The sequence below is a fragment of the Delphinus delphis genome, chromosome 5 (assembly GCF_949987515.2).
Source record: "Delphinus delphis chromosome 5, mDelDel1.2, whole genome shotgun sequence".
Taxonomy (NCBI): Eukaryota; Metazoa; Chordata; class Mammalia; order Artiodactyla; family Delphinidae; genus Delphinus; species Delphinus delphis.
Window position 1 is genome coordinate 84,844,170 of NC_082687.1, and position 18,890 is coordinate 84,863,059.

Sequence of the window (18,890 nt, forward strand, 5' to 3'; positions counted from 1 at the left end):
CCTGGCCCCAACCAAGATGTGGATGCAGCTGGAGGCCTCTCCAACAAAACAGCCCAGCTAGCACCCTTGTCCACAGGGAAGCACAATCAGCAGCCCACTTAATCATATAGCCCAGGCTTCAGCCCACCCAACTTAGGAGGAAGACTTTTAAGATTTGTATTTACCCTTGAAAAATAATCTTATGGATGTTGTGGTATAGATTTTGGGCAAGAGAGCTTCCATAGCAGTCTGTATTTTTAAAAAGCCTCTTTTTTCTTTTTTTTCTGTTAATTCTCAAACAATCCTGGTCAGGGGGTTAGTATCTCCTGGGGTGTTTACGTTTCAAAGATATGATGAGATTTACACCTTCCAGGAACAGAGAAAAAAATGCAAGTTTTCTCCCAGGAGGTTTGTGTTATATTTTTCTGTTATCACAAGTCTAAGTAAATTACTATTGATATGAAAATGTTCCTTTGTATCAGAAAATGAACTGTATAGGGAACTTGTCCATCCCTTGCATTGTCAATCATCCCAACATCTTCTCCTTTTTTCTCCCCATTTTCCCAGGGATTCCACCTCTTAGCATCCTAATGAGTCTTTGTCACAAGAGCTCACATCTTAATCCATGGCAGCTTGCTCCCTCTGAGCTTTGCAAAATGACACTGAAGGTCTCCAGTTTATTATCCTGTTCTCCCACCTTGTCTGCCAACCCTGAAGCCAGCAGAGCACTGGACCCCAGCACATCCTTCTCTATCCTCAGCTCTTCTTCCAACTTTCTAACTGGAGCACCAGCTCTGGTTTGGCATTGGTGTCCAGCCGGCCTGCCCACAGTAGAGGCTGACCAATGCAGCAGCGATTCTTCTGCCTTCTTTGCCACAGTGTCTTAGATGCAGTTCCTCAAACAAGCACATCAGATCCGCCAGGTTTTCAGGTGTGTCCTCACACTCACATAGAGGTAGATGGCCAACTGAGGATTTCCCCTGTGGATGTCTCTTTCCCAAGGCCCATTTCTTAAGTCTCCTGGCTGGCTTGTCAATTGTTGGTTCACAAACTGGCCCCCATACACAGAGGGCAAGGAAAGACCCTGAAGAAAGAGGCTAACCACCCAAGATTGGTAGGTGACAGGTTTAATAATCAAGGGAACTTACATACAAGGTTTGTCTTGGGTGGCCACAAGATGAGTAGAGTTCCACACCCACCTGCCAGAATCTAAAAGTTTATATACATATCTTAACTGGGTTCAGTCACATGTACCATTAAGATAGTCTCAACAACACATTACTCCCTCAAGGCTGAGTCCTTGAAAGCAGCTGCTACTGTTGGAACGATGGGCAGAGTGTAATTACTAAGGATGGGGGTGGGGCACAGGGGGGTGGGGTGAGGAGCCTTTGATTGCCCACATCCAGCTCTTGGGTCAACAGGCTGTCATGTTCTCTTGACCACCTCCTCGGAAAGCATGTATACCTCAAAGGTTTAAGAATACTGTATATATTTATGAAGGTCAATTTAATTTAATGTAGAGAATAAGTTATAGATGCTAATCAGCTCTTTCATATAGGATAAAAATTTAGTTGAAATTTGTTGTTGTAATGGTTTTACAGTGAAAATGTTAAGCTAAGAGAGGTGAGACATTATCCTCAGACTATAGTAGAGGCTGCATAAGATGAGAGTACCTGATAAGAAAACTACACATGCATTTTGACAACAGGAAAAAGATGAGAAATCAGAAAGAACACTTCAAATACCAAAATATAGAATGCTTTCAAAAACAATTCAATGCAATCAAGACAGAAAGATAGAAAGATGATATTTAACAAATGTCTATTTTCAATAGTAACAAAGAAAAGGAGGATGAAGATGATCAAATCCAATATTTTCAACAGTTTTTGGAAAGGGGACATTATTAGTCAATTGATAAAACTTGTGTCAAGAATCTACATGTTTTCAGCATCTGTAATTCCATTAGAATTGATTAAACTTATCTAAGAAAATAGTCTTCTGAAATTACATAAAACATAATACATTCAACTGCTCATTCAATATATATTCATGCAGAGCAACCATCTTACTAAACCCACATAAAATGATCAATCTGAAATAGAATTCAAAAATTTCAACTACAAATTTATGAGGAGTCAATGTGAAAGAAGTTGAATAAATGCATCTGGAAGTAATGTCCAAAAGAACTGGAGAACAAAAATGCAAGTGTTGCATTTATCCTTAAAATAGGTTAGATTTGAAACTTTCAAAAAGAATGATCATACTTTGAACATTGATTATAAAAAGCTAGAAATATAAATACCTGTGAATCTAGAGAAGCAGAAAAAATAATCTGCCTGAGGTAGAGAAATACAGAACATCAAATTTAAGGGATGTAGCATGGGCTAACAGCTTTTTGTTAAAAATCAAGGTTTTTGTGCAAATTGAATTGCTTATGAAAAGGAAAATTCCATTTTTCAAGCTTTTCATTTGACTATTAATGATTTATGAGTAAGAAAGTTGGTCAACAATGCATGCCTCAACAACCAAAAAAGGCATGTCTTGTTCTTCAGACAACAGAGTACTATGAAGAGAAATTATCGCATATATGGTATTTTTAAAAATACATCACCACCTCACACTGGTCAGAATGGCCATCATCAAAAAGTCTACAAACAGTAAATGCTGGAGGCGATGTGGAGAAAATGGAGCCCTCCTACACTGTTGGTGGTTATGTAAATTGGTACAGCTACTATGGAGAACAGTATGGAGGTTCCTTATAAAACTAAGAATAGAGCTACCATATAATCTATTAATCCCACTCCTGAGCATATATTCAGAGAAAACCATAATTTGAAATGATACACACTCCGATGTTCATTTCAGCACTATTTACAATAACCAAGACATGGACGCTACCTAAATGTCCATCTACAGAGGAATAGATAAAGAAGATGTGGTACATATATACAATGGAATATTATTCAGCCATTAAAAAAGAATGAAATAATGCCATTTGCAGCAATATTGATGTACCTAGAGATTATTTTACTAAGTGAAGTAAATTAGACAGAGATAGACACATATCATATGATATCACTTATATGTGGGATCTAAAAGAAAAAAAGATACAAATGAACTTATTTACAAAACAGACTCAAAGACTTTGAAAAATAACTTATGGTCACCAAAGAGGAAACGTGGTGGGGAGGGATAAATTAGGAGTTTGGGATTAACAACATGTATACACTACTATATATAAAATAGATAATCAACAAGAACCTACTGTATAGCACAGGGAACTCTACTCAATATTCTGTAATAACCTACATGGGAAAAGAATCTGAAAAAGAAAGGACATACATAAATGTATAACTGAATCACTTTGCCTTACACCTGAAAATAACACAACATTGTAAATTAAGTATACTCCAATATAAAAAAAATAAATAAATTAGAAAAAATACAATCAACAAACAGGAGTTGGAGATGCAGTGGTACAACTATGTATAAAGTAAAACAAATATTAGAAAGCTAAATAACTTAAAGACAAAATAATATATCTTTCAGGAGCTGAAATGTGTCCCCCCAAAATTCGTGTTAAAGTTTTAAACTCCCCAAAACCAAATGAGTATAAATGAGTAAAATAGAAGTAGCTTCTTTCATGGTAGGCTAAAATACACTTTTTAAGCAAACAATTTTACTTTAAAATAACTAATACATGACAAAGTATTTAGAAAATGCAAAAATTTCTTAAAAAGATTCGCAAAGTGCAGTCAAATATTCCACACAATTCATCAAATTGAAATAAATTCCTAGAAAAGTAATTTTACCTAATATTATTTATCTTAGTTAAAATAACATTTACTGGTGACTCCAATAAAGCAGTTGTGGTCAATAAATCAAACATGGAAAGATCAATAACTGAATTAAATTCTATTAAGGTGCCCCATTTCCCATTTTAAAACCAAACAAACAAATTTTAAAAGACTAGTTCCTCCCCCTCCCCTCCTCCTCTTCCCCTCCCCTCCTCCTCCCCCTCCCCCTCCCTCTCCCTCTCCCTCTCCCTCTCCTTCTCCTTCTTCTCCTTCTCCTTCTCCTTCTCCTTCTTTTGTTTCTTTTTGTTTTTGAAACAAACCTGGGTATTTGGAACACTAGTATTGAAAAAAAAAAAAAAATGAAGGAAGTAAAATGACCCTATTGCCATGTACTCACATTTTGGAATGTATTCACATGATCCTATTGTGAGGTTTGCAGATGACAGAATATTTGATGGAATATACAGATCTTAGCTTTAAAAAATGGACCAAAGACAGCATAAGCAGAATATAAATATGAATTTTTATTTAAAATCTGAAATTCCATATTCAGAAATTTATAGCTTGGACATTTAAAACTCAATAAATATGCCAATATAAATGTATTTTAAGCTTCCTGACACCAAATCAAATAAATGCAAACTTGTTAAGTAAAAGAAAAAAAATATTAAAGATGCCCTGGAATTTAAATCAAAAATAAATTTGAAGTATATATATATATGACTGCTCCTTGGAGAGTTTAAATATTTGAGAGTTGAAATACTTGACTGGAAGTCAGAGTTCAAACTGTATCACTTGCTTGCCATGTGCTACTTTTTTAAACACTTAGTGTCCCATTTCTCAATCAGTGAAACCTCCTTTTACTACTTTTTGCCATATGGCACCAGGGTCAGGATATTATATTATCATAAGAGCTCATATCCATTCTGTATTTGACTTGAACTCTTTGATAATTTTTTTTCACCTTCTGTCATTGTCTTCATACAAAGAAATTGAAGGTAAATGACTTATTCAAGGGCACTAGGCCAGCCAGCCTTATGCTACTGATTTAGATTAATAGTTTTTATTTTCCCAGTTGGGTTGACCCCTTGAGCCTTGTCAACTCTAATTCCATTTCCATAAAATTGGGATAATAAAACTTAACACCTAGATCAATTGAGTATCTCTGTAATTATTCTCTTATACATGTAAAGTACTTTGAGCATAGAAAGTGAAGTGCAGTCTTTTAAATTGCAAGCTGCTTAAGAGTGAAGAGGTTGTTGAGAGATATTAGAGCTCTGTTTGATTTTTGGATGAGCTGACACTTGGCAGAGGAATTATATTTATTCCCTGTTGCTCAAGATAGTGACTTTTTTTTTTGGATTGTTGGCTTTTTTTTCTCTTTAATAAAGTCCAACAGAATTTAAGCATCCAAATATTATTGTCATCTCAAACAGTTACAATGGGCGACTGAGTTACTATTTATTGAAATATTCTGACCACCCTATTTTGTAGTCCAACCCTCTTTCCCAACAGTCTAAAACCCTCTTATCCTAAGATATCTTTTCTTGCATTTTTCAAATTACTTTTTAAATGACTTGATAATCACTTAATTACTTGTTTTTTATAAATTAGGTTTACTTTTAAAATTTTATCATTTTCTCGTCCTCCAATCATTTACTTATTTACAAATTTCATAGGACAGGAATATTTCTTTATTGTTATTGTGGCAGTGGCTGTAGTTATTGACATCATTATTATGATTATGATTACTAACATTTCCTAAAATGGGACTTCTTAATCCCGACCAGTTATTCTTTCCTGATACCATGCTGTTTATCATTATCTATCTATTTATCTATCTATCTATCTATCTATCTATATTTATACCCAGATAAAATGTGTTCTTCTCCTCCTCTCTTTACATTTCTTCTTTCATTTTTCCTTTTGGGTGAGTGTGTATCAATCTGCCATTTGATACCTTTCCCAAAATAGAAAATTGCCTCTAGACCTAAAGTGCAGTTTGGAAATATAAGAGGTCAATTAAAATGTCTAACACTCAGAAATGCTGTATGATTGTCCTAAGTTAACAAATCACACAGGATCATTTTAGTTTCCTCTCGTTGACTAATCTCCTTCTCAGCTTAAATCCCGGTTGTGACAATTAGTTCAGATAATGTGTGCATAACATTTATATTGCACTGCAAGACATACTCCACTTTTAGTATTACCTCTGCTGTGGCTCAAATATTACCATAAAACATGGATTTTGCTTACGTGTAAAATTAGATATTGTTCCCCAAAAAGGAAAACTATTTTGCACATGAGGTAAAACTGGCAAATAGTAGAATATTTTCCATCATAGTATTAAGCATTATATTATGCCCTGCAAAAGCTCAGCACTCAGCTACAAACTGTTCATTTACAAGTGCTTTGCAAATGTAATAATTTATTGTCATGACATCTCCTAGAATGGTTGGTAAAGTAATCCAGATATTTCACAATTTTAATACTGTCAATATCTCTAATCTAAATTTAACCAAAAATGTATTTTGTTGTGTTCAATATATTTCACAGTTAGGAAGTTAGATCTATGTTGCCATAAAATATATATAGACTAATAAAAATTAGGGTGTTCTGGAGTTTGCAAATCATTCAATGTTAAGCTTTTCTTACACTTTTTACATTAGCAATGTTATAAAACAGTCTCCCATGTTATATAGGATGCCATCTTCAGTTTGAAAATAGCCTTTTTTGTTAAATTTCAGTGGAAAATCTAGACTTTTAGAAGTTCCTTAATTTTCTAATTATTTTTTTAAAAATAGGAGTCAAAATTGCCTTTATCACTCCAATTCAAGAACTAATATGGAAGTTTTAAGTAGTGTTACAATACTCTCAACTTTAAGTATCTGCATGATCTGTACTAAACATGTATATTTTATTAAATGTACATTGCAATGTAATGTATTATATAACTTAATACAATGTACAAATGTACATTATACCCACTTTCAAATCAATACATTATACGTATATTAAATGCACAATACTATTAATATTTTATTGAAATTTTATTAAAATATGATAAGCTGTAATTTATCAGCATCTATGTGATATCTATGTTAAATGAAATAAGGATGACATGAATTTTCTGGTGCTTTACATTAGTAAGAATCCTGTTTAATGAATGCTTTCCATGGGCAAACAAAGAATAAATTATATTTTGAATATTTTAAAGAGTAGAAAGAAATGCAACTTTTCAGTTCCTCACCTTCAGGTGTTTAAATTTGTTCTCCTTGTAAGAGGAACATTTAGATTACTACTATTATTACTATTAATTTGTTACATTTTACACATACATAGTCTTTATTTCTGAAAATGCAAGAAAAAAATGAAATTTATGACACAATTTAGGTATTTGCTTCAATAAAAATCGTGCTTTAAAAAAGTTAGATAAACTGTTCTCTTCCTTTTTTTTTTCTTTTTTTGAAATTTAAAAATTAACAGTCCCACTTGGCTTATGCTTTGCTTTAAGTTATAAAAGATATTGTAATAACATGCAAGTTAATGAGATAAGTTGACTTTTTTTTTAGTTTTATTTTTATTATTTTATACAGCAGGTACTTATTAGTTATCTATTTTATACATATTAGTGTATACATGTCAATCTCAGTCTCCTAATTCAGCCCACCACCACCATCCCCCACCCTGCTTTCCCCTCTTCATATCCATATGTTTGTTCTCTACATGTGTGTCTCTATTTCTGCCTTGCAAACCAGTTCATCTGTATCATTTTTCTACACTCCACATGTATGTGTTAATATACGATATTTATTTTTCTCTTTCTGACTTACTTCACTCTATGACAGTCTCTAGGTCCATCCACGTCTCTAAAAATGACCCAATTTCATTCCTTTTTATGGCTGAGTAATATTCCATTGTGTATATGTACCACATCTTCTTTATCCATTCATCTGTCGATGGACATTTAGGTTGCTTCCATGACCTGGCTATTGTAAATAGTGCTGCAATGAACATTGGGGTGCATGTGTCTTTTTGAATTATGGTTTTCTCTGGGTATATGTCCAGCAGTAGGATTGCTGGGTCATATGGTAATTCTATTTTTACTTTTTTAAAGAACCTCCATACTGTTCTCCATAGTGTCTGTATCAACTTACATTCCTACCAGCAGTGCAAGAGGGTTTCCTTTTCTCCACACCCTCTCCAGCATTTGCTGTTTGTAGATTTTCGATGATGACCATTGTAACCAGTGTGAGGTGATACCTCATTGTAGTTTTGATTTTCATTTCTCTAATAATTAGTGATGTTGAGCAGTTTTTCATGTGCCTCTTGGTTATCTGTATGTCTTCTTTGGAGAAATGTCTATTTAGGTCTTCTGGTCATTTTTGGATTGGGTTGTTTGTTTTTTTTAATTTTGAGCTGCATGAGCTGTTCATATATTTTGGAGATTAATCCTTTGTCCATTGATTCGTTTGCAAATATTTTCTCCCATTCTGAGGGGTGACTTTTCATCTTGTTTATAGTTTCTGTTGCTCTGCAAAAGCTTTTAAGTTTCATTAGGTCCCATTTGTTTATTTTTGTTTTTATTTCCATTACTCTAGGAGGTGGGTCAAAAAAGATCTTGGAGTGATTTATGTAAAAGAGTGTTCTTCCTATGTTTTCCTCTAAGAATTTTATAGTGTCCAACCTTTAGGTCTTTAATACATTTTGAGTTTATTTTTTGTATAGTGTTAAGGAATGTTCTAAATTCATTCTTTTAGATGTAGCTGTCTAGTTTTCCCAGCAACATTTATTGAAGACACTGTCTTTTCTCTATTGTGTATCCTTGCCTCCTTTGTCATAGATTAGTTGACCATAGGTCTGTGGATTTATCTCTGGGCTTTCTATCCTGTTCCATTGATCTATATTTTTGTTTTTGTGCCAGTATCATATTGTCTTGATTACTGTAGCTTTGTAGTATAGTCTAAAGTCTGGGAGTCTAATTCCTCCAGCTCTGTTTTTTTCCCTCAAGATTTATTTGGCTATTTGGAGTCTTTTGTGTCTCCATACAAATTTTAAGATTTTTTGTTCTAATTCTGTAAATAATGCCATTGGTAATTTGTTAGGGATTGCATTGAATCTGTAGATTGCTTTGGGTAGTATAGTCATTTTGACAATATTGATTCTTCTAACCCAGGAACATGGTATATCTCTCCAACTGTTTGTGTCATCTTTGATTTCTTTCATCAGTGTCTTATAGTTTTCTGAATACAGGTCTTTTACCTCCTTAGGTAGGTTCATTCCTAGGTATTTTATTCTTTTTCTTGCAATGATGAATGGGATTGTTTCTTTAATTTCTCTTTCTGATCTTTCATTGTTAGTGTATAGGAGTGCAAGAGATTTCTGTGCATTAATTTTCTATCCTGAAACCTTACCAAATTCACTGATCAGCTCTAGTAGATTTCTGGTGGTATCTTTAGGATTCTCTCTGTATAGTATCATGTCATCTGCAAACAGTGAGAGTTATACTTCTTTTCTGATTTAGATTCACTTTATTTCTTTTTCTTCTCTGACTGCCATGGCTAGGACTTCCAAAACTATGTTTAATAATAGTGGTGAGAGTGGACACCCTTGTCTTTTTCCTGATCTAGAGGAACTGCTTTCAGTTTTTCACCATTGAGAATGATGTTTGCTGTGGGTTTGTCATATAAGGCCTTTATTATGTTGAGGTAGCTTTCCTCTATGCCCACTTTCTGGAGAGTTTTTATCATAAATGGGTGTTGAATTTTGTCAAAATCTTTTTCTGCATTTATTGAGATGATCATATGGTTTTTATACTTCAGTTTGTTAATATGGTGAACGACGTTGATTGATTTGCCTATATTGAAGACTCCTTGCATCCCTGGGATAAATCCCATTTGATCATTGTGTATGATCCTTTTAATGTGTTGTTGGATTCTTTTTGCTAGTATTCTGTAGAGGATTTTTGCATCATATTTGTCAGTGATATTGGTCTGTAAATTTCTCATTTTGTAGTATTTCTGTCTGGTTTTGGTATCTGGGTGATGATGGTTTTGTAGAGTGAGTTTGGGAGTGTTCCTTCCTCTGCAAATTTTTGGAAGAGTTTGAGAAGGAAGGGTGCTAGCTCTTCTCTAAATGTTTGATAGAATTCACCTGTGAAGCCATCTGGTCTTGGACTTGTTTGTTGGAACATTTTTCATCACAGTTTCAATTTCATTACTTGTGTTTGGTCTGTCCATATTTTCTGTTTCTTCCTGGTTCAGTCTTGGAAGGTTATACCTTTCTAAGAATTTGTCCATTTCTTCCAGGTTGTCCATTTATTGGCATAGGGTTGCTTGTAGTAGTCTCTTAGGATGCTTTGTATTTTTACAGTGTCCATTGTAACTTCTCCTTTTTCATTTTTAATTTTATTGACTTGAGTTGTCTCCTTCTTTTTCTTGATAAGTCTGGTTAAAAGTTTATCAATTTTGTTTATCTTGTAAAAGAACCAGCTTTTAGTTTTCTTGATCTTTGTTATTGTTTTCTTTGTTTCTATTTCATTTATTTTTGCTCTGATCTTTAGGTTTTCTTTCCTTCTACTAACTTTGGCTTTAGTTTGTTTTTCTTTCTCTAGTTCCTTTAGGTGTAAAGTTATATTGTTTATTTGAGATTTTTCTTGTGTCCTGAGGTAGATTGTACTGCTATATACTTCCCTCTTAGACTACTTTTGGTTCATCCCATAGGTTTTGTATCATCATGTTTTGATTGTCATTTGTCTGTAAGTATTTTTTTATTTTCTTTTTGATTTCTTCAGTGATCTCTTGGTTATTTAGTAACATATTGTTTAGCCTCAATGTGTTTGCATTTTTTATGTTTTTTTCCCTGGTAATTGATTTTTAATCTCATAGCATTGTGGTCAGAAAAGATGCTTGATATGATTTCAATTTTCTTAAATTTACCAAGGCTTTATTTGTGACCCAAGATGTTATCTATACTGGAGAATGTTCCTTGTGCACTTGAGAAGAAGGTATAATCTGCTGTTTTCAGATGCAATGTCCTACAAATACCAATGAAATCTATCTGGTCTATTGTGTCATTTAAAGCTAATGTTTCCTTATTAATTTTCTTTCTGGATGATCTGTCCATTGGTGTAAGTGAGGTGTTAAAGTCCCCCACTATTATTGTGTTACTGTCGATTTCCTCGTTTATAGCTGTTAGCATTTGCCTTACATATTGAGGCGTTCCTATGTTGGGTGCATATATATTTATAATTGTTATATCTTCTTGGATTGATCCCTTGATCATTATGTAGTGTCCTTCCTTGTCTCTTGTAACATTCTTTATTTTAAAATCTATTTTATCTGAGTTTTGCTACTCCAGATTTCTTTTGATTTCCATTTGCATGGAATAGCTTTTTCCATCTCCTCACTTTCAGTCTGTATGTGTCCCTAGGTCTGAAGTGGGTTTCTTTTAGATAGCATATATATGGGTCTTATTTTTGTATCCATTCAGCAAAACTTTGTCTTCTGGTTGGAGCATTTAATCCATTCACATTTAAAGTAATTATTGATATGTATGTTCCTATTACTATTTTCTTGTTTTAGGTTTGTTTTTGTAGGTCCTTTTCTTCTCTTGTGTTTCCCACTTAGAGAAGTTCCTTTAACATTTGTTATAGAGCTGCTGAATTCTCTTAGCTTTTGCTTGTCTGTAAAGCTTTTGATTTGCTGGGTAGAGTAATCTTGGTTGTAGGTTCTTCCCTTTCATCACTTTAAATATATCATGGCACTCGTTTCTGGCTTGTAGAGTTTCTGCTGAGAAATCAGCTGTTAACCTTATGGGAGTTCCTTTGTATGTTATTTGTCATTTTTCCCTTGCTGCTTTTAATAATTTTTCTTTGTCTTTAATTTTTGTCAATTTGATTACTATGTGTTTTGACATGTTTCTCCTTGGGTTTATCCTGCCTGGGACTCTCTGCACTTCCTGGACTTGGGTGGCTATTTCCTTTCCCATGTTAGGGAAGTTTTCGACTATATTTTCAAATATTTTTGAAATATTTTCTCAGGTCCTTTATTTCTCTCTTCTCCTTCTGGGACTCCTATAATGCACATATTGGTTTGTTTAATGTTTTCCCAGAGGTCTCAGGTTGTTTTCATTTGTTTTCATTCTTTTTTCTTTATTCTGTTCTGTGGCAGTAAATTCCACCATTCTGTCTTCGAGGTCACTTATCTGTTCTTCTGCCTCAGTTATTCTGCTATTGATTCCTTCTAGTGTATATTTCATTTCAGTTATTATATTTTTCATCTCTATTTGTTTATTGTTTAATTCTTCTAGGTGTTTGTTCTTTAATTCTTCTATGTCTTTGTTAAACATTTCTTGCAACTTCTTGATCTTTGCCTGCATTCCTTTTCTGAGGTCCTGGATCATCTTCACTATCATTATTCTGAATTCTTTTTCTGGAAGGTTGCATACCTCCACTTCATTTAATTGTTTTTCTGAGGTTTTATTTTGTTCCTTCATCTGGTACATAGCCCTCTGCCTTTTCATTTTGTCTGTCTTTCTGTGAATGTGGTTTTCTTTCCACAGGCTGAAGGATTGTAGTTCTTCTTGCTTCTGCTGTCTGCTTTCTGGTGGATGAGGCTATTTAAGAGGGTTGTGCAAGCTTCCTGATGGGAGGGGCTGGTGGTGGGTAGAGCTGGGTGTTGCTCTGGTGGGCAGAGTTCAGTAAAACATTAATCTGCTTGTCTGATGCTGGGTGGGGCTTAATTCCCTCCCTGTTGGTTGTTTGGCCTGAAGTGACCAAGCACTGGAGGCTACAGCCTCTTTGGTGGGGATAATGGTGGACTCTGGAAGGGGTCATGACAAGGAGTACTTCCCAGAACTGCTACTGCCAGTGTCCTTATCCCTATGGTGAGCCACAACCACTCCACCTCTGCCAGAGACCCTCCAACACTAGCAGGTAGGTCTGGTTCAGTCTCCTACGGGGTCACTGCTCCTCCCCCCTGGGTCCTAATGTGCACACTACTTTTTGTGTGCTCTCCAAGAGTGGAGTCTCTGTTTCCGCCAGTCCTGTTGAAGTCCTGCAATCAAATCCCTCTAGTCTTCAAAGTCTGATTCTCTGGAAATTCCTCCTCTCACTGCTTTACCCCCAGGCTGAGAAGCCTAATGTGTGTCTCATAACCTTCACTCCAGTGGGTGGACTTTTGTGGTATAATTGTTCTCCAGTTTGTGCGTCATCCACCTAGCATTTATGGGATTTGATTTTATTGTGATTTCGCCTTTCCTACCATCTCATTTTGGCTTCTCCTTTTTCTTTGGATGTGGGGTGTCTTTTTTGGTGAGTTCCTGGGTCTTCCTGTTGATGATTCTTCAGCTTTTAGTTGTGATTCTGGTGCTCTCACAAGAGGGAGACAAGCTGACATTTATAATTATAAGCAATAAGGTAAGTTTATTAATTTTCTATAAGGTTCAAATTGTTGAGTTTACCTCTACATTCACTTTAAAGTATCCAAACATAGACATTTGATGAATGGTTTCTCATTTGCTAAATACACCACTATCCAGATTAATCCTTTCCTAACTATCTTTCACTCATGTTACAGACTTTATTCATTCATTTATCATACCCATATTGTGTCCTGTAATTTCCTAGCTAGCTCCTCAGTGGTTCCAGGAAGTTTTTTAACTCCCACCTAGTTTTCAGTCCTTCGCCATAACACCTCCAACTTAACCACCTTTCACTTCTACTCTCACACCAACAGCTCCTATTTGGTGAACTACAAAAGCCCATTCTTATTCCCACCTGCCTTTCCACATTCATGTCCTGACAAATCTAACTGTAATCTCTTTTGAGTCACAACATTTGGAGTGTGTAATTAAGTTTTGTTACCACATAATACATTTTAGTTGTTTATCAGATGGGTTAATCATCTTTTCAAAACTGCAATATAAATTTTGCATATCTTCTATGGGAAGGTAGTATCATTTGTTCCAAATGTTTCTTTCTTTCCTAGTTAGGTAAGCACACATATCACATCAATGTCTTTATATACCTTTAATCCATGTTTTCTATTATCACACTCCCTGATTAGTAAAGACCCTCTTCATGCCACCAAGATTATTATAGAAGCCTCCCACCTGATGGTCCAGTTGACTCTTTTACACTGCCAACAAATTCTTATTATAAATTCAAACCTTACCACTCTATTATCTTCATACCATACTCTGAAGACCTCCAGCGCAGAAGAAAGACCAATCTCATATACACCAGACCTTTCAACATTGGCTTGTGTTTTGCTCTTCTGTTTCTTTGTTTTCTGTTTTTCTCCAAAGGTGTACTGAACTTTTTACTATCTTCAGATAACATCTGTCCCTTTCATGGTTTTGTGTGTTTGTTCATATTGCCTGTTTGGAAAATCATAGAAAATGAAAGTAAAAAACAGTGATAAAATAACTTTTTGATACTCTATTGCTTAAATAGATAGCTACACTGTTAAAGTTTTATTTCTTGCTCTCCTTCAGGATAAGGCAATGTTATAGCTTTCAGTCTTCCTGAAGTCGCTTATTTATGCAGTGAATATACCCAGCAATAACCTATTTCTCACTTTGTTAAAGTACTTTGTCTATATCTCAAGTTTCTAAAATTTTGGTCTCATAACTTCTTTACAATTTTGAAAATTCCTAAGGTTGCCAATTAAGTTGGTTTTATGTGGGTTATATGGATTGAAATTTATTGTATTATAAATACAACTATTTTAAAGTAATTATTCATTAATTCATGTAAAATAATAATAGAGCAATTGCATGCTACCATAAAACAACTTTTGTGAAAATTAACTAGATTTTTTGAAAAAAAAAATGGGAAAGAGTGGCATTAAATTATCTTTTACAAATTTCATTAGTATCTTGCTTAATAGAAGGCAAACATGTCCTCATATCTGCTTCTGCATACAATTGTTTGCAATATGTTGTTTTGGTTGGCATATGTGAAAAAATCCAGCCTCATACAAGTAGATAATTGATGTGTGTAAAATTTCTATGTAAATTTTTGTTTCTTTTGATATATTGATGCTCAAAGTGGTGAATAGCCAATCTGTCTTGATTACCAATACCCAAGTGGATCTGTTCTCTTACCCAAAAATTGATGCTGGTGTATTATGATCATTTTGTCTTATGGAATCAAAATTTCATGTGAAAATATAGTGGGAGGGAGATACTTCTCAGAATTATCAACTCTGTATTACTGAGGCAATTATATGTGCAATCTTTCTTCTCCATTCTCTCCTCATTACTCCACCCTAAGGTTTTCATTACTCTTTGGATTTCCTGTGTTTGTGATACAGTTGGCCAGTGAGTGCTTCCTCAAGGGCTGTGTTCTCACCCAGATGAAATTTTTACAGCTTTTGAGACCACCAGCTTTACCTTCTAAAATATCTACATGGCTTGGTAAGACATGTTCTTACTTTAACACCTCTCTTCTCTCATTGAGAGTCTTGGGCAGTATACCCCCTTTTTTGTTTTTAACAAATGAAATGGTGTCATATTTCTTAATTAAATTGGGCAAAAAGAGATTGAAAATCATAATGTTATATTATTAACTAAATTGGTTAAATTTAAAAAATTTGTAAGGAGGTAATATTTCATACTTCTGTATCCCTTATATCTTATGGTAATAAAGCATATAACATATACATTCAGTAAATACTTGTTGGTTGATTAATACTTGTGTTAGATTGGTTACAATGGTGGCCCAGTTAATGACCTCTTGTATACAAACAACATGATTTTGCAGCTTCTTCCTTCAACAAGTGAAATTTATTTTCTCACTTCTGAAATCTGTGCTGGACTTGTGAGTTTTTTGAAAAATGGAATAAAAGGCATGCTAAACAAATTCTGATCTTTGTCTTTAAGATCCTTGAAGGCAAATTATCTTCCTTTTCCCCCTTCTCCTCCCTCTTTTTCTTCTCTTTCTCTCTCTCTCTCTCTCTCTCTGTCTCTCTCTTTCCCCCTTCCACCTCCACCAGGAGTAAAAGCCTGGACTAGCCTGCTGGAGTATGAGAGACAACATGTGAGAGTGTTCCATTCTATAGGTAGCTTACACTGAAAGCAGATTGCAAATTCACAGTTTTCAGCAGACACATAAGAAAGACCACTGAGACCAGAAGAATGACTCAAATGAGAGCTGGCTAAATTATTGATCAACAAAATTATGAACAAGATAAATGGTTATTACTTAAGCAACTGAGATTTGGGAAAGTTTGCTACTAAGCAATAGATAACTGATACAACATTGTACAGGATTATATATATATATATTTGTTTCTTTTTTATGTAATACTGTCTGGGAATTATATATTTTTGTCCTGAGATCTGAGGTGAAATTGATTACATGATGAAAGTAAACTTTTCAGACTTAAGATTTATAAAATTCTCATTTCTTAGTGAATTTCATGTTCAATTTTAATCTCTTCCTCAGTCAAGATTATCCATGACTCCATGACTATGGATGGATAATCCGAGAAAGCAATAATATTCTTGTCTTAGAGAAACTGCTTTTATAAATAACTGTTAGATGCTAAACTTTTCTTTTTCAATTCAGCACTGCCCCAATATAATTTATTTAAAATATTTCTAGTACTATTCTAGCTCTGGCCTCATAATATTACCTGTAGATAATAAAGCTAAGAAATAGTGATCCCTGGTGATGAATCTCATAATTCCTTAAAACAATAGTGATAAAGTGAGTGGTGCAAGATTAATTTTCACTTCCTATTCCCCCTTTAATTTCTATTACAATAAAAATGGAGCAATCCTTGGGCTTCCCAGGTGGCACAGTGGTTGAGAGTTTGCCTGCTGATGCAGGGGACACGGGTTTGTGCCCCATTTCGGGAAGATCCCACATGCCGCGGAGCAGCTGGGCCCGTGAGCCATGGCCGCTGAGCCTGCGCATCTGGAGGCTGTGCTCCACAACAGGAGAGGCCACAACAGTGAGAGGCCCGTGTACTGCAAAAAAAAAAAAAAAAAAAAAATGGAGCAATCCTTAATTCACTCAACAAACAGTGTATTTACTCTGAACCAGGTATGGGCTAGGACCATAACACCGTATACAATGGAGAATAAAATAAAAATGGACTCTGCTATTATGAAGCTTATAGTAAAGCAGAGGAAGACAGAAATCATTCAAATAACTACACAAATTATATATCACAGTAAGAGCTATAAAGGAAAATAATAGGATCTATAAAACAAAATTGCAGGGGAGGTGGCCTATAATTTAGATTGGGGATCCATTAAAGTGTCCTGTTAAAAGTGACATTCATCAGAGAGTTAAAGGTTGAGTAAGAAGCAAAAATATTGCAAGTATGGGGAAGATAATGCCAGAAAGAAGGACTAACACATGGAAATGTCTTAACTTGGGAAACACATTGCTATATGAAGGAAACAAAATATCTCTGTGTCTGAGTTGGATTGAGCAAGGGATAGAGATGATCTATTAGTTGGAGAGGAAGGTAGGCAGTTGACCTTGTGTGGCTAGGTACACCTTGATGAGAATTAGACTTTATATCCTAAGTGCACAGTGGGTCAGTGAGGGGATATAAGGAAGTTGGAGGTATAATTCAATACATATTTTCTCTTTCTTTTTTCTTAGTTAAGCATTTTACAGACATAAAGTGCATAAATCATAAATATATATCTGTATTAGTCCATATTCTTCAGAGAAACAGAAATAGTAGGAGATAGATAGATAGATGGTAGATAGATAGATAGGTAGATGATAGATAGATGATATATTTATCACAAAGAACTGGCTGACATGATTATGGAGGCTGAGAAGTCTCATGATCTGATGTCTGCAAACTGGAGATCTAGGAAAACCAGTAGTATAATCAGTCTAAGTCTGAAGGCCTGAGAACCAGGGGAGCCTATAAGGTGTAAACCCCAGTTCACCAATCAAAAGGATGGAGAATGTGAGATGAGCCCAAGGAGGTATGCAGGAAGCAAAACAGGATAAATTCCTCCTTCCTCTACCCATTGTTTTATTCAGACTCTCAAGGGGTTGGATGATGCCCACTGACATTATTGAGTCCATTAATATAAGTGCTAATCTTATACGGAAACACCCTCACAGATACACCCAGAATCTGCACCCCCCCAACCTCCATGGCCATGATACATAAAATTAACCATCACAGTATTCAAAGAATAATAACAAATGAATACACCTTTGTAACCTGTGTCTGTTGCCAGAGACCACTCTCAGTAATTTCTCCCTGCCTTTATCCCATCCTTTTCCTGGAATCTATCATCCTCTTGACACCCAACATTTTAGATTAGTTTAACCTCTTTAAAACTTTATATAAATGGAATCACATAACATTCTGTGTCTGACTAATTTTGTTCTGTTATGTTTCTACCTGCAGCAGCAGTACTATACTCCACCTATTTTCTGTATAATATTCTGTATTCTAACTATAGCACTATTTATTTATTTATGCTATTATTGATGGGCATTTAGGCTACATCTGGTTGTTCTGTAAAGCTAATGTAACCATGAATATTTTTGTACGTTTTTGTTGTACCTATGCACATATTTTTGTTGAATATATACAGAGAAGAAAAACTGCTAGACCAAAGGGTATATGTACATTCAAATTTAGTAATAATAATAAAACAGTTTCCAAGGCCTATTGTGCTCAACTGCACTTCCACTAGTGGAATAAAGTAAAAGAGAAATACATTTACTATAGGGAAAAAATAACAAAGAAACTTGTCTGTTGGGATTTTGGCATTGGATGGAAAGAAAAAGAAATCCCTCCTGAGAATTCATACTCACAAACTGGTCCTCATCTGGATTTGCAGCTAGTGAGCTGAAACTTTCAAGCTGAGAATGTATTTTTAAGTGATCCCGTATAAGTACCTTCAGGCACCAGGCAGAAACAAATGCAAGTACTCTCCAGAGAAATGCTTCTTTCAGTCAGGCCTTACAGGAATCTCATAGATAATGTTCCAGAAGAAATAAAGTCACAGTTAAAAAAAAATATATATATATATATATATATATCACACAACCAATAATAAAAGAAATAATCATGAGCAAGAACTTACAGAAGAGACAGAAATGTCAGATTGCCAAAAAGT